This window comes from Athene noctua, chromosome 2, assembly GCF_965140245.1.
Source record: "Athene noctua chromosome 2, bAthNoc1.hap1.1, whole genome shotgun sequence".
NCBI lineage: Eukaryota > Metazoa > Chordata > Aves > Strigiformes > Strigidae > Athene > Athene noctua.
The window spans coordinates 141,958,277-141,968,409 of NC_134038.1; positions in this window are offsets into that span (position 1 = coordinate 141,958,277).

Sequence of the window (10,133 nt, forward strand, 5' to 3'; positions counted from 1 at the left end):
TCAACCAACCCACTGGGGGTTTTGGTGACCTGACACTCAGGTCCACCTTGTGAGAATGCTTTAGTGTCAAATACATGGGTACTTTGAGCCTCTTTTCCTTATTATTTTTAGGCCCTCTAGTGGCAGGAAAAAATGCATTTGTAGAGATCATCTTGGAAAGCTCTTAACATGAAAGCAAGACATGAAATACCAGTATGGCCATGAACTCCAGCCAGTAAGGAATGAATATCAAAACGCCATTTCTTTAATTAACATTCTGGATTTTCTCCAGGGAGAGTTATCTCACCTTTTTATCCTTCTTATACAGGATTCTGCAAAAGAACAAACTGAAACGGAGTTCTCCATTTGTGGAGGGAAGTATGCTTTTGTGCTAACCAAGGAAAATTATGGCACACTGGTTTTAAAAAAAAGCTGTCCTTTCGCCCCTCTGGCACCCCAAAAAACATCCCACTATTCTTCTAAGCAAAAGTTGTCCAAATCCAGGGCTGCTACTGCATAACTCAATGAAAAACTAAAGTCTGCCAGGACAATATCCAAGACATAAAATACATTTATAGATACTGGTGATTGTTATTTTATGCCCGTCAGTAATCTTTTTAGCAAACAGCCATCCTCAGTTATTGATATTTCATTATGGGGTTTCAAGGTGACTCTACAGATGACAGGTTTAACCCATAACTTTCTGTTTCTCAATAGGAATACTTTTGGCATGATGAACATTGGAAATGTACTCTAGACCGTGAAACTCTGTCCCTCCAGATAATCCTCATTTCAACCCTTAACGACAAAAAACTTGGTTTTTGTCTGCAGCCCTTAGCCAGATCACTCCAGCTGTGCCAGTACCACTAAAATCCCACACCCTGTGTGGATCTAGTTTTGCCAGGCCAGCGGTTTTCCCCACTGAACTGAGAAGAATATTAAGCTGCAAAGAGGGCAAGAGCAATTTATACCTGCTTCTATACTAGGTCTCATCAGTGCAATTATATTATTGAAAATGTTTAAAACACATCTGCAAAATAAATAGTAAAACGAATTAAACCCCTAAATGTGGACAAAGTCTACATGCAGTAAGAACATAGGAGAGCTGTATCTTTTTTCCTTTGTTTTGGCAATAGAGAGATAATCCTAATGGACAACACAGGAGAGCACGTTAACAGCAGAAGTGGCAGGATGGAGGCGGTTATTTCTCAGACTGTGAGAATGTGCAGGTGGCCATTTGTTCTACTGAGACCAGATTTCTCTTTTTCTGGATGGACATATCAAAAACATGCACAAATCTATACTCGAGGTTTCCTCCCTGCCCTATTTGAGAGGCTCATCTCACTTACCTTTCCAGTTGCTTTCTGCTGGGATAGCTATAATGAAAAAAATTACGGAATTTTCACCAGCAAAGTAACTGTATTGTGAACTATGGACAGTCTTGGAATTGTCATTTCTTGGCAGTCATAAGCAATGAATTACAATACATCTGGGGGAAAATACCGGAAAGAGTCTGCATGGTAAAGATCTGGATAGTGCAAAAATGAGAAAAAGTAAACAGTATTTCACATTGCTAAAACACATTTGACAGGTTTAAAATATGAAAGTATACTCAGTAAGAAAGTAGAACATTAAAACTGAGTAGTTTCAGATTTTCTGAAAAGGATGTTTCTTAACAGTCATTGTGTCTCCAGACATGGATGTAACTCTTCAAATCTCACTGTGGCATTTTGCTCCTCAGTTAGTGTCGCACAACACTAGAGTGTATGTAACACAGCAGGGGTGTGTTCGGGTGCATCGGATGGTGGGGCCGACAGCATGTCCTCATGAAGCAAGTTATGGCAAGAGAGGCTGATTCTCATCGGGTCTCTTAAATCTGGAGGGTACTGTAACAGAGCTTGTATAGCTGCTGAACAAAATAAGTGAGTAGAAAGAATCCAGCAGTAATGTACAAAAAAAGAGAAATCAGACTCACTACTCACTAAGTCCCCTGAAAAATTAAGTTTTAGAGGAACCAAAACTGCTCACAGATTGTTGTCAAGTGCCAGCCTGCATGGAGGGATCATGCAGGGTGAGAAATACTGTGATATTTTATACTGATTTCTTCAGAATGAAATTAATCATAAATGCCAAAATGCTTCAACTGACAGTTTTAGACCAAACTGGTTTTTATGAATTTAAAATTGCTCCCCTTCTCTCCTACCTATTTTTCAGTTCAGCAAGAGATAAAAAATAAACAGAATGGGAGACGTATCTGACCAAGAGCAGTCACAGAACGTGCCCTGTGGCACTTAAAATACGGCTCTGGTGAGGACAGTGTCACGCTCTTAGAAATCAGGGTTTTGTTTATGGTTCTGCCTCACCCTGAGCCGTAACAGCCTCACGTGTGAATGACACTGAAATGCACTTGCCCAGTCTGATCTTTTGGCTGACGCAGTGAAGCAGCAATCAGACAGAGTCTGAAATATTTATGAGAGAGAGTCAGGAAGGGCAGAAAACCCAGAAAGTTATTATTTACTGCACATGTCCTTTATTCTCTGTTCATGGGTAATACATTTAAATTCTGCCCCTCTGTTGGGTGAAGTGGATCTGAAGTAACAACCCCGAAGCAGACCAAGTTACTCCAGATTTACGTGGTGGTGCTGGATGACAGGATCTGCCTTGGAGCATTTTATATTAGCTGTGTCTCACAGGGTGCTCTGTGCTTTGGGCTCAGAGTATCCCCAACGAGTTTAATCTTCACAAACTGCCCTTGCAAGGCAACCTGCAAATGTGTTTACAGATCTAGCACAGTAATTTCTTATTCCTCTGGTTGATTAACCTGTTAGAAACTAATCTCTTTCTTCAGACCTCTATTTTTGCAGGTGCTCCTGGTATAACCCCCTCAACCATACAAAAAAGAACTAGACAAAATGTGCAGACGCTTTATTTGGCATGGAAAGAAACCAAGGACACAGCCCTGCTACAGTTGCAAAAATAAAAAGAGTGTGGGGAACTTGGCCTTCCTCAATGGAAACTCAACATTTGGGTGGCCCTGCTGCAGTCTGTGTGGGGCTGGCAGTCATTGTCTCTGAATGAAGAGGCTGGCTTAACCTGGATTGCTATCAAATCCTCCCTCCCTGAGACCGTTCATTTGGCAGAAGTACTGACAGAAATTCTCTGGCTGAGAAAGCGCCATCAAATCCTGTTAGGCGTAATATCTTGAGAAGGGGGTCTATTAGTTTAAAACACTGAGACGGTTTGACTGCAGTTGTTTGGCATTTTCTCCGGTTGCTGATTTATTTGAATTCTCCATCAGTTATGAAAATCTCAGACTTGCAAAAACTATCAAGGAAAAAGAAAGGGGAGGGATTTGCAAAGATCAGAGTGTTTTGTAGGGACCAGATGAAATCCTTCCAGTGCTATCTTCTATACATCATCCCTCACTTGCTCTATGCACAGGGGATAACAGTGCAGCCCTAATCGCTAGGTTACTTGCTAGGTTTACTGAGCATGAAACAAATTCCAAGATTAGTGCCTGAACAAACAGCTGGGGTGGGGAGAAAATCCTTCCTCCCATACGTGGGAGGAGGTGGGCCCTGTAGCAGCGCATCCCCTGAGACTGCCCCACTACCATGGGCTCTCAGTGTGCATACAGAGGAAATCTGGATAGGAAAGGCTCAGGTATCAGCCCCCTCTCCTGCTCACCCTTGCTTCCACAGCAAAATCACATCTCTAGATTGCTAAGCAGCTTGCCGTGGAGGTGTAGGGGACACAGAAACATTATTTTGATGCCCAAAGGAGGATGCCAGCTTGGTGTGCCATCACCTGCTCTCCCCTGGGCCTTATGACAAGGGATATTAAAAATACAGTCTTGGTTCCAATTCAAAGGCCTCCTTGCACCTCATGGCAGGGAGCATGTTTTGCTGCTAACCATGTGCTTTTCACAGTCCTACAACAAGGGGTTGCATTTGCCCATCAATGTCCCACTGCACATCAATCCCAGGGTTTGAGAATTTTGCTGTTTGTCTCAAGAAACGAATTAAGTTCCCAACCTCACAGCTTTTACGTGCCCAAGGGAAGCTTGTAGGCTCTGACCCCAGGCTGTTTGCAAAGCCTGTCAAAAACCATTTGTGTATGGAGATAGCAGCAGCAGTGAATATCACAGTGAAGGCTAAAAGGCAATTCTATGCCAAGCTCATTCTAGGTCACTAATTTCCTAAGGGTATTCTTCCAAGAAATAGCTTTATCTTGAGTAGTTCTGCAAGAGGGGAGAGACTGTGAGTTACAGTTAACCCCTTCTTCAAAAGGAAAAGGAAGAATTCCTCATTCTACCACATTAATCACTCCTGATTTATTCAGGATAAGACTTCACCCCTCCCCCCAGGCCAGTATTAGAAAATGAAGTTACAAGGAAATAGTAGATTTGAATGAAAAAAATATTCTTTGCCCTTCAGAAAGGGCACTATGTATATGTACATCTTGGACAGTATTCACACTCCTTTTAGGAAAGTAAATACAGTGTATTTAAATTTAAAGAAATCTCACATTGAAACACTCCACCAACTCCACTGAAAGGCTTCACTGCCTGGAAAATTCAGATACCCATCAGGAAAGCCACTGTAGCAAAGACAAGGAAATACCAGAAGCACACTGATGCAGCTTTGAAGAAAGAGATGAAGCTATGTAAGAAGTGCAATATGGCTAATTAAAAAGAACGTGTGAGGGAAGTAACAAATTACAAAACTAAACAAATAAGGCCAGCTAAATGATGGGAGGAGAAGAGCATTAACCAGTCTGGGACAGTCCTACCAAAATTACGGAGCTTACACACCTTCATTAGCTGCCATTAGAAGGTTCTGGTAGAATGACCACTGGGAGGGCCTAGCAGAAAGACCACCTGAGCTGATGATACCTGACTCAGATCACCTTGTCTTCTAAAAGACACCTAGGCCATAAGCAAGAGTAAGTAGGAGAAAGACATGGTTATTCTGAGCCTTAGATTCTAAAAGGTTTTTCCCTTAATCAAACATTAGTTGTAAGATGTCAGCCTAGTGCTCAGCAAGTGTCAAAAAAGCACATCAAATGTTAAGAATTTTTAGAAAATGGAGAGCAGAACAGAGAACAAATATTTTTGTGCCAATGTATGCATGATGCACCTGTATCTAGGACTGTGCACAGTTCTTATCTCCCTCTCAAAAATGATGCAGGAGAGTTGGACAAGGTTCAGAGAGGGCAACAGAGACAAGCACAGGTTGGAGCAGCTCCTGTGTGGAGAGTGGCTGACTAGACAAGGACTTCACAGGCTGGAAAAAGAAATAACTGAGGAGAGATAAGAAAAAAATCTTAACAATCAGTAGGATAGAGCAGAAAACTGTCCCTACCCAAAAAAGTGTCTTCAAATGAACTAGAGAGCAATGGGTTCAAAACAAACAAAAAGAGACGTCTCTTCACAAAACGTACTTAAATTGTGTAACACCTTTCCACGGAATGCTGTGGCTTTTAAATTGTGATGTGGCCTCAAAAAGTGATTAGACAAATTCAGGGAAACACATATTTATGTTATGAAACACAAATGCATCAGTCTCAAGTCCAAGACTTACAAATTGTGTGGTGGAGTGTTCTAGGGCAGTACCCCCAAATGCCTGCCCTGGTCGTTACCAGACTCTTCATTAGCTGCAGGGCAGTGCTGGGGATGGGACCAAGGAGGGCCTTGGTCTGCCCTGGGACAGCCAGTTCTGCTCTGATGCACTTACCTATTCTGCTGCCACAGGTCATCTCAGCCTCTAGGACAGAAGCTTACTTTACTGGCTCCGAAACACCACTCTGACAGGTGGTTTGTCTGTATCTCTGCCACCAGACTGTTTTCATATCTAAATTAAAAATCTGGTTTTCGTTATCAAGCCAAGGAACGTGCACCAGAATCCACCAACATGGTAACACCTCTGCAGTGCACTGGGGGTCACAGAAACTTCTGCAAAATGTAAGTAGTCAAATGAATTCTACCATAATGAGAGAAAAGGTAGGATAATGTAGGGTTCATATTTTATCTACTCTTTTCTATATTTAATTAAATGAAACACGAATCTTAAAATCTGTTGCAAACTACAAAATCAGTTCTAATCTCTGCTATGGTGTGATAGGAAATGATAAATTTATGCTGCGGTATACAAAGCTTCACTGGAGCTCACCAATCTCGCTATTGTCTGAAAGATAAATACCAGATGATGTTTGCATTTGCTATGCATAAGTACACAATTTCCACAGAAAGAAGCGGCAACAGGCCTATGATCAGAGATATGCAGACATGAGTACTGTTAGGCAGTATCTACTTCGATGAATTCAAAAGAAAAACATAAATATCCCTTGAAAAATGCAATTTTTTCCTAGGGAGCATGAAATGGATATTCTTCCTAAGATTATATCAGAAACTTGTGTTTTATGTGAACACTGTAGGACTATGCACAAAAGATCATGCTCAGAGATGTTGCAGCTATTTAGCGTTCCGGTGGACTGGAATAACTTTTACTTGAAAAAATGAACATGTCAAAAAATTGTTTTCCAACTTGTGCAGAAGGACTACAACTAAGACCAAAGCAAAAACATTTGCCATGGAGCAGAAAGAGCCTGAAGAGGGCCCTGAAGGAGTGACTTACACATCAGTGTATTGCCAGCTCCTGTTGACTTTACCCTGAGTCTTGTCATAGTTGGATCTTTCCCTAAAGCAACAGCTTCAGCATTCAAACAACACAATAAGGATCTTAGCTTTGACTTAAAAATAAAAAACAATCACCACACAACAAAAAAGAGGACCTTGGTAACAAAATGAAAACATGATCCCTAAAAGCTTCAATATGAAAGAATAAATTTAAAATACTGTTTGAATACTACAATTTTAAGACAAACTTAGGATCTCCAGGGGCCCGACTCATAAATTTTGAAAGCTTGTTTTCAGCAACATCAATGAGCTGACTGAAAAGCTGTCAGGGAAGTGACTCTGAGATGAAAATGGGACACTGGAAGTTATTTATTATACAACAACTGAAAATACGGAAAAGACTAAAAAGAAAAGATGCTTAGTTAACAAAATATATATGGGGGAATATTAATGAATTAATTACTACTCCGTGAATGCAAATTAAATTATGTTTCCACTAGAAGGAAGAGAGCAGGCATAAGATCATAATACTCATGAGTTAGTCTTGTTGTTTCCCTTGGAAATGTGTCACAACAATGACCTGTTATTTGGGGGTCCCAAAAGTTTCCTTCTCAATTACACAGCTGCCAAAACCAGTATCACACATGTTGTGAATGCTTCCCTTAGAGCTCCATATACCAGCAGAGCTCCTCCCTTCCCCAGGGAAAGACAGCAAACACCAAGAACAAGGGTAGACACTGAAAGCGAAGAGCGAAGGCTCACAGGGCTATTACTGCCTCAGAGCACATTGGTGGACACTGTGATCAAGCTTTTGGCTCAAAAAAAAAAAAAAATCCTCACAGGTAGAGCTCTAAAGAACTCTCCGAGTGACATGCTTTCTGCTTCACCTGTTAAAGGGCTACATTTGCATGTTGCAGCACAAAACCTAATGCAGAAAATACTAATTTGTCATTCAGGTGGGATATTTTAGTGAGATAATTCTCACAGTAGCTATGGTGACTGCCTGCCCAGTTGGATGATGGCGCTGCCAGATAGGGCAGCTCTGGTGCTGACCTCCGCGCAACGCCTGCCCTTTGGAGCCAGCTTCTGCTGGCTGGCCCCGCTCAGTGCTCAGCGGTAGGGTGAACAGCACCGCAGCCATCCTCCACAGTACGACAGAAAGCCTGGGCTGGCCTGCTGAGCTGCCAAGAATCTCGGAGAGGAGACCTGGTATGCAAACAGATTGGAATGGTGCCAGCAAGGGGTGGGAAGGAGTGAGGATAGGTCACTTAAGCTTTTACCCTTTGGGTTAGTCCCTTTTGACCCACTTCCTCCCTGACTGCAGGTGACATTGTGACAGCTGTTTTCCAGCTTGGCACAGCTTCTGTCAGTCATTGCTTCTGTCACTCACAAGATTCAACCAGTTTCAGGGCTGATGAGCCCAGCACATTCACGGTTACCCAGGATCCTCCAGATCCTCCCTGTCTCCTCCATGCCACAGCTACTATGGAGAGACATTAAGAAATCAGCATTTTAAGTTACCATGAAGCAGAATCAAAGCTATGTCCTAATGAAATGTAAAGAGAAAGCAATCCACAAGGAACCCTGCTAGGAGAAAAATCATAGCAAAGATTCATTACTACATTAAATATCTTGACAAATCCTATTTGTAAAAACATTTCAAGAAGTTTTCAGTCTAACAAATACCCATCCCTACAGTTAGCCTGATCTGAACATTAAAACTGGCACAGAGATGGAAATGGGATACATGGAAACTTGGGTTTTTAGTGACAATAATACATAGTTGTCAGTTCGCTTTCTTAACTGAAATTTTGACAGTTTATTTGAAATTAATCAGTATCTGCTTCTTGGTAGGTAGACTTGGTAATCTATGTAATGATCTTTATTAAACTGATGTTCTATGAAGGACATCTTTTTTTTGACTGGTGCCAAGAATCAAAATTAAAAATTACGATGGAGGGGAGAAATGTCAAGGAATTTACATAAGGGTCCTCTAGGATATTCTGACTTCCCAACATAGAGACAAGTGGAACAAGTGCAACTACTAAAATTGGCAGCCTAATGACCTCAGCTCTCGGAGGTCCAGGGTCTCTGTCACAGACTTCTAGAGCAACTATTCTAAACTAATCATGTATACCACAGATATACAATGAGCCAAAAGTACATGACCTTCTCAGCAAGTTTCTTTGAAATGCAACCAAGAATCCGAATGTTCAGAGAAACTGAGCCTCTCTAGTTTAATTAAGAGCAAGTTATCTTCCATTTCTTCCCATAAAACTGTGTCAATAGTGTAATGCTTGCTTTCAATATTATATGGGACTTTAGGGGTGTTTAACAGCATTAGTTAATTTCTGAGCTTCAATGTCTGAAACTGATCATAAATTGTTCCACTCCCTCTAATCTCTAGTGAATATGACTTACTCCATTAACGTTCACATGATGCTGTTTTCATCACACTGGACTCCTCTGTGCAGAGTCAAGGACCTAATCAAATACATAATCAATCTGCTTGTCAGATGCAAGCAGCAAGCAAAGGACTTCTTTGTGTCCTACACAACTGCCTCTTCAGAAGACAAGTGAACCATTGGCTTCTAAGAACACGCAATACCCGAGTAACGCGTAAGGGGCCTGCATGCTGTGCGAGAGCCTTGTGGTGCTGTGAAGAAACCTTGTGACGGAATTCCTGAAGAGGAACATTTCTGGTGGGTTACTCAGACTGCCTTGACTGGTGTTCTGGAATTATACAGGATGGAAGAATTTTTAAAAAGCTGACTGCAATCATCGGAGTCAAAAGCTTCTCACAGGCTAACAAAACACAAAAGGGGGCAGCTCTTTGGCTTTAGTATCGCTGAGCTCTCATCAAGGATGAACTGTTGCTACAGAACTCTACTCCTCTCTGCAGAGCACAAGAAGGGAGAACAACAGAACAGCTCAGCATTTTTTAAACATGTCTCTCACATTCCCCAAGGGCAACAAAAAGAGAGCGCTACATGACATCCAGCCTTGTTTTGCTTCCTTTTTTTGGGGACAGCAACTTCAGCCTTCAGATCCTCAAGACACTGCAACAAGAACAAGTTGAGAGCAATTTGGGCAAACGTGGCCACATCCAGCCACAACAAGAGCCAGCCACAACATTTTACTGTTGCTATGCTGGAAAAAAGCTCCAGGAAAGCAAACGTAATGCATACTTTAATTCAAGTTTTCATCTATACTATGTAACCAAATAATTTTAATGTGGATAAAAATTGCATTATACATCTTGGATCCTATTCATAATTGGTAAGAATATGCTTATCATGAAACCTTAAGCACTGACAGTCCAAAGTGATGTAATGAAGTAATTTATTTTGCTAGAATTACTGCTAAAAAAGCCACTACCTGTATTTTAGAGGAGCAGGGAACACTACAGAGAATCACTTCAAAGCTTGTATTGGCACATGCCAAGTAAAATTAAATTAGTAAACACTTTTTACAACCATATAGGAATTCAACCATAGCGAGTATAAATAATTCTCTA